Below are 6661 nucleotides of genomic sequence, written 5' to 3'. Positions count from 1 at the left end.
AGAATCTTTTTATTATCGGCTACAATTTCAGAAGTTAACCTTTAGTATTTCTTCCATTTCAGTTTTATAAATAGGTGGCTTATTTTTGTGTCACTATTGCCTCTCCACATATTTGTTATCGCTACCTCTTTCATGTCTTTGCTACACCTCATTCCTACTTTAGCACTGGTGTAAACGCTTCAAATTATTATACCGTTGCTCTCTCATTCATACCTGCACATGCACTTGAAAATTACTTTACCAATAAAAGACGCATAGAGAGAAATAGAACAAAAGTGCTGGCTGGATTGGCAAACACACTTCATAAAACTGCATTTTCTTTTTTATTCTCCCCCGTGTTACATGCTTAACCTCCCCATGTGTAATTTCTCTTAACCTGCTGTCCCAGGAAGAGAATTTCATCTACAGGCTCTTTCTGTGTTTTTTTCCCTAGTCTGTCTTTCCCATTTCTTAGCTGTGTAACTGTTCCTTTACGCGCTCTATTTAAACGCCATCAATCTCATTTGAGCTCCTTGCTCCCGCTTCTGTTTTCTCCACCTCTCATACTGCCAGTTCTCTCTTTCTCTGTGGTTGGTGGCTACTTTCCTGAGCTTCCGAAGCCACGTGGTTCCTGCCTCTTGTTGTCAGACTTGAATTGGAAAAGGAACCATATTAACAAGCCTTTACCACTCACACACGGCGGAAGTTTATACTTTAATTCAGTGAGCTAAGAAAAGCATGTTGTGGGTCCCCTACGAGCCATGGTGCTTGCTTCATCATGATTTGGCACCAGTCATTAGCCGCAGCTCTGCTAATGAGCCACTGAGGTCAGTTTCAATATTTACTCAAAAACATAACCATGCAGCCCACCCCTCAACTGTGTATTTATCTTGCTTTTCTGCTGTTCATGTGATTAGCTGGGAGGAGCTCACGGCGACATCCTCCCTATAAAAGTGTAGATGGATCACTCTCTAACTCTTTCTTGCTTCACATACAAATGGCTTGAAAGGTGCAGGGAAGATGCAGGTCTAATAGACAGAATAGAAGGTCTGTGCCAGGTGGGTTTCTCTGCATTGGTGTCCCATCACAGGTCCGCAAGTGTAATGTGTGATCTTTGACTCCTGGCATTTCACAAGCAGGCATCCAGGAAACGGTTTCAGCCTATCAACCACTGAGGAGACGCAGCCTCTGAATGAGGAATGAGGAAGCAATGAATACATCCAGCCTATCACAGGAACAGCCCTGAGTGTTCCGAATTATAAATTCTCCATGTCACTGTATGTCATTGAGCCCAAGTAGCTCGCTGTGATCGTATAGTGGTTAGTACTCTGCGTTGTGGCCGCAGCAACCTCGGTTCGAAACCGAGTCACGGCATTGTGGTTGGCAATGTCATGGCAGTTGGGTGTTAATTTTACAGAATTAGCAAATTTACCAGTGGTTTTTGTAAAATGTCTATTAAAAACAGATCCTTTCAAATATTTAAACCATCTAACAACAAATGATTTAAACTCGCATGATTATAAGCTGTAGCTATAATGTATTTACTTACATAAATTATCGTTCTTGAACCTATTGGGGGTGGAGGGGGAGCGGAGATCACCCCCCAGGTGCAGTTGAGTGACCTGTGTTGTGGCTCTCTAGAGGGAAGGCACAAATTTTGCTGTCACCCAGCCCAATCTAAACGTGTATTGGGGCCAGGTTTCAGGCAAATAGAGCAGTAAGTGCAGAGAAATGTTCACTCTCTAAAAGTGGCATTTCTAAAATAGTAAAGTTAAATCCAACCTCACCAGTAAGTAGGATTTTCAATAAATAAATAAAGCTACTCCTCTCCGATATGGAATTACCAAATAAAAAGTATAGGGGAATACACAGAGCTAACCTATGAGAGGGGTAGACCTCACAGTAGTGAAAAATGAAATAGACTGTTTGGTACTTACAGGACACGCGAACCACCAAAGTACATATCTTATTTTTTACTTACATAGCATCATGCACCTAGGACTACCTAGGGCCTACCTTAGGTGTAAATTATATGTAATAAAAGGGGAGTTTAAGGCTTGGCAAGTAGGCTGGGACTCCCCTGGGAGACCCCTGAGTCTATGCCCAGAACCATAACTCTGCCAGTCGAGTACTTACCTAAAAGCCGATAACTCACTTTTCTTCCATAGGCTAACATTGAGTGGTTTCACTTGGAAATTCTTCTAAGTGGTGTGGAGTTTTGAAACTTTAAAATATTCATCTAAAATCAGCCGAACAACGAATTCTGATTTACTCACCTGTTATCAGGAGAGACCTCAGTGCTGCATCTTGGAGCTCAGTACTGACCCTGAAAAGTAATTTTAACCGTACTTACCAGTAACTCGAATTTCCTTCCATGGGATATCATTGCCTGCTTTTTGCTGAAAATTTTCTAAGTGTCGATTTTTGAAACTTACAAATATTCTTTAAAAATCGTACCAACTGTGAAAAAGTAATTGTTTACCTGTTTTAGATAGATGTCCCAGTACTCGGCCTAGGAGCCCAGCACTGGATTACAAAAGTAACGAGAACGTACTTTACCCGTAACTTGAATTTTCTTCCATAGGAAACCATTGACTGTTTTTCTGTGAAATTTCTTCTAAGTGTCGATTTTGCAAACATGTAAATATTCCTTAAAAATCGCCTGTATAACTTAAACGCAGTTTCTCAACTGCTTACAGGTGGTACAGTAGTGCTGGATCTAGGATCCAACACTGACGTAGAAAAAGTAACCATAACCCCACTTACCTGCTAAGTGAATTTCCTTCCATAGGATAACATTGGTAATTTGATCAGCAAAAGTTTCGAAGTGTCAACTTTTAAAATAGCAAAATATTGCTTAAAAATCACAACAGTAACTAAAACGAATTTACTCACTTGTTTCCAAGAACTGTCCCAGGACTGAATCTAGGATCCAGTCCTGGATTTAGAAAAGTAATCCTGAAAGTAATTAATTGCATATAACTTAAAATTCCCATTGAGCTCAATGTATTATTGTGATTCAAATTGTGTTGCCTATTGCAATAAACTGTAACTATGACCTGCAAAAGTCAATTGCCTATTGCAAAGTATTTAACTAAAGCATCTCATTCTGAGCAAGTATATTTTGATACCTATTGTTGGTTCTAAAATAAAACAACAATATCTTTTGTATGCAAACCAATGGCCTAGAGTTCAGTTCTTGAGTGTGTGAGACCATTTGCTGACTGAGTGTGTACAACAAATGTTTTACACTGTACTCTGATACTGCCTTACTGCTCGGCAAGCTACCACTTTAGAGAGTAAGGTTATATCTAACTTTAGCCTCTGCCAAACCTCTGGGGACTGGGGACTCTGTGCACACTGTACCTATTTGGGAACAGTATATACAGAGCCACTTTCTCACAGTAGTGATAAAGTGATTAGAGTCCTAAGGCCAACATAAAGATACAGCAAAACGTGAGGTGAAAAGCAAAAAGGTTGCTGGTAGGCCACCTTAAGGATGCCAGGTCTAACAAAAACTGAACTAAGGATAACATGAGTAAAACATCAGGTTTCTCTACTGCATTTGGTGAGACAAGTGGGCCTTCTTTTATCTTCCATTCAAGCAATCTTTGACAGACCCCTTTATTATAGAGACTTTTAAAGGATTAAAGATAAGGCACTTACAAAGGAGTCCCAAATACTCAGAGATGGTTGACTTCTGTAATATGGGTCGTAGACTAAAAGCAGCGCAAAAACAGAGTGCAACAGGGTCCAAAAAACTTGAGTGCCACAAGAGAGTTTGAATGCAAGCGTATCCTTTTACAGATCCAGAGATATACTCATGCAATTTTTGTTTTTAGGACAGAACGTGCATGATGAAAAAAACATTGTTTTTAAAAAGCGCATTGCAGAATATCAGTACTTTGATGTGGGAAAACGTTCAAACAAAATATTTGTAAGCAGCTTACAGCAAGTTGTTGTGGCCAAGTGGTTAAGGCGATGGACTCGAAATCCATTGGGGTATCCCCGCGCAGGTTCGAATCCTGCCAACAACGAGAATCTTTTTATTATCGGCTACAATTTCAGAAGTTAACCTTTAGTATTTCTTCCATTTCAGTTTTATAAATAGGTGGCTTATTTTTGTGTCACTATTGCCTCTCCACATATTTGTTATCGCTACCTCTTTCATGTCTTTGCTACACCTCATTCCTACTTTAGCACTGGTGTAAACGCTTCAAATTATTATACCGTTGCTCTCTCATTCATACCTGCACATGCACTTGAAAATTACTTTACCAATAAAAGACGCATAGAGAGAAATAGAACAAAAGTGCTGGCTGGATTGGCAAACACACTTCATAAAACTGCATTTTCTTTTTTATTCTCCCCCGTGTTACATGCTTAACCTCCCCATGTGTAATTTCTCTTAACCTGCTGTCCCAGGAAGAGAATTTCATCTACAGGCTCTTTCTGTGTTTTTTTCCCTAGTCTGTCTTTCCCATTTCTTAGCTGTGTAACTGTTCCTTTACGCGCTCTATTTAAACGCCATCAATCTCATTTGAGCTCCTTGCTCCCGCTTCTGTTTTCTCCACCTCTCATACTGCCAGTTCTCTCTTTCTCTGTGGTTGGTGGCTACTTTCCTGAGCTTCCGAAGCCACGTGGTTCCTGCCTCTTGTTGTCAGACTTGAATTGGAAAAGGAACCATATTAACAAGCCTTTACCACTCACACACGGCGGAAGTTTATACTTTAATTCAGTGAGCTAAGAAAAGCATGTTGTGGGTCCCCTACGAGCCATGGTGCTTGCTTCATCATGATTTGGCACCAGTCATTAGCCGCAGCTCTGCTAATGAGCCACTGAGGTCAGTTTCAATATTTACTCAAAAACATAACCATGCAGCCCACCCCTCAACTGTGTATTTATCTTGCTTTTCTGCTGTTCATGTGATTAGCTGGGAGGAGCTCACGGCGACATCCTCCCTATAAAAGTGTAGATGGATCACTCTCTAACTCTTTCTTGCTTCACATACAAATGGCTTGAAAGGTGCAGGGAAGATGCAGGTCTAATAGACAGAATAGAAGGTCTGTGCCAGGTGGGTTTCTCTGCATTGGTGTCCCATCACAGGTCCGCAAGTGTAATGTGTGATCTTTGACTCCTGGCATTTCACAAGCAGGCATCCAGGAAACGGTTTCAGCCTATCAACCACTGAGGAGACGCAGCCTCTGAATGAGGAATGAGGAAGCAATGAATACATCCAGCCTATCACAGGAACAGCCCTGAGTGTTCCGAATTATAAATTCTCCATGTCACTGTATGTCATTGAGCCCAAGTAGCTCGCTGTGATCGTATAGTGGTTAGTACTCTGCGTTGTGGCCGCAGCAACCTCGGTTCGAAACCGAGTCACGGCATTGTGGTTGGCAATGTCATGGCAGTTGGGTGTTAATTTTACAGAATTAGCAAATTTACCAGTGGTTTTTGTAAAATGTCTATTAAAAACAGATCCTTTCAAATATTTAAACCATCTAACAACAAATGATTTAAACTCGCATGATTATAAGCTGTAGCTATAATGTATTTACTTACATAAATTATCGTTCTTGAACCTATTGGGGGTGGAGGGGGAGCGGAGATCACCCCCCAGGTGCAGTTGAGTGACCTGTGTTGTGGCTCTCTAGAGGGAAGGCACAAATTTTGCTGTCACCCAGCCCAATCTAAACGTGTATTGGGGCCAGGTTTCAGGCAAATAGAGCAGTAAGTGCAGAGAAATGTTCACTCTCTAAAAGTGGCATTTCTAAAATAGTAAAGTTAAATCCAACCTCACCAGTAAGTAGGATTTTCAATAAATAAATAAAGCTACTCCTCTCCGATATGGAATTACCAAATAAAAAGTATAGGGGAATACACAGAGCTAACCTATGAGAGGGGTAGACCTCACAGTAGTGAAAAATGAAATAGACTGTTTGGTACTTACAGGACACGCGAACCACCAAAGTACATATCTTATTTTTTACTTACATAGCATCATGCACCTAGGACTACCTAGGGCCTACCTTAGGTGTAAATTATATGTAATAAAAGGGGAGTTTAAGGCTTGGCAAGTAGGCTGGGACTCCCCTGGGAGACCCCTGAGTCTATGCCCAGAACCATAACTCTGCCAGTCGAGTACTTACCTAAAAGCCGATAACTCACTTTTCTTCCATAGGCTAACATTGAGTGGTTTCACTTGGAAATTCTTCTAAGTGGTGTGGAGTTTTGAAACTTTAAAATATTCATCTAAAATCAGCCGAACAACGAATTCTGATTTACTCACCTGTTATCAGGAGAGACCTCAGTGCTGCATCTTGGAGCTCGGTACTGACCCTGAAAAGTAATTTTAACCGTACTTACCAGTAACTCGAATTTCCTTCCATGGGATATCATTGCCTGCTTTTTGCTGAAAATTTTCTAAGTGTCGATTTTTGAAACTTACAAATATTCATTAAAAATCGTACCAACTGTGAAAACGTAATTGTTTACCTGTTTTAGATAGATGTCCCAGTACTGAGCCTAGGAGCCCAGCACTGGATTACAAAAGTAACGAGAACGTACTTTACCCGTAACTTGAATTTTCTTCCATAGGAAACCATTGACTGTTTTTCTGTGAAATTTCTTCTAAGTGTCGATTTTGCAAACATGTAAATATTCCTTAAAAATCGCCTGT

The 6661-nt window shown here is 40.6% G+C and overlaps 1 non-coding gene across 1 annotated transcript; it reads left to right on the top strand.

Annotated features, from left to right (window-relative positions):
- The first annotated feature begins 3934 nt into the window (after window positions 1–3934).
- TRNAS-CGA (transfer RNA serine (anticodon CGA)) lies at window positions 3935–4016 on the top strand. The gene has a single exon. It is a non-coding gene; the product is annotated as a tRNA-Ser (tRNA).
- The last annotated feature ends 2645 nt before the right edge of the window (window positions 4017–6661 follow it).

Source organism: Triturus cristatus, chromosome 12 (genome assembly GCF_964204655.1).
Source record: "Triturus cristatus chromosome 12, aTriCri1.1, whole genome shotgun sequence".
Taxonomy (NCBI): Eukaryota; Metazoa; Chordata; class Amphibia; order Caudata; family Salamandridae; genus Triturus; species Triturus cristatus.
The sequence above is the reverse complement of the archived record's forward strand: the minus strand, read 5'-3'. Positions and strand labels throughout refer to the sequence as shown.